Below are 264 nucleotides of genomic sequence, written 5' to 3' on the forward strand. Positions count from 1 at the left end.
GCCGAGGTAAGGGCGCCGACGGAGGCGTGAGGACGCAATCGACTCGCAGTGACTCATTTAAACCTCATACTTACTCACAACTCCTCACTTTTGGTCAGAACGGTATTCACGCGGTTCTGAGTAAGGTCAAGGAAATTACATCATGTCTCCGGAGCAGATAAAAGGTCGAAAACAGTCAAGAAAACACATCTGGGCTATGTTCGTCTCAATGGGATGACGTTTTAGAGTTTCAACATTCTTGCCGGACTCAGGCATACACACATG

General features: G+C 47.7%; 1 protein-coding gene across 1 annotated transcript in view; it reads right to left on the reverse strand.

The window, feature by feature from the left end:
* Positions 1–264, reverse strand: part of LOC119585694 (innexin inx2-like) — an 8,829-nt gene that overhangs the window by 7,935 nt on the left and 630 nt on the right. The window lies entirely within an intron of this gene.

This window comes from Penaeus monodon, chromosome 20, assembly GCF_015228065.2.
Source record: "Penaeus monodon isolate SGIC_2016 chromosome 20, NSTDA_Pmon_1, whole genome shotgun sequence".
Taxonomy (NCBI): domain Eukaryota; kingdom Metazoa; phylum Arthropoda; class Malacostraca; order Decapoda; family Penaeidae; genus Penaeus; species Penaeus monodon.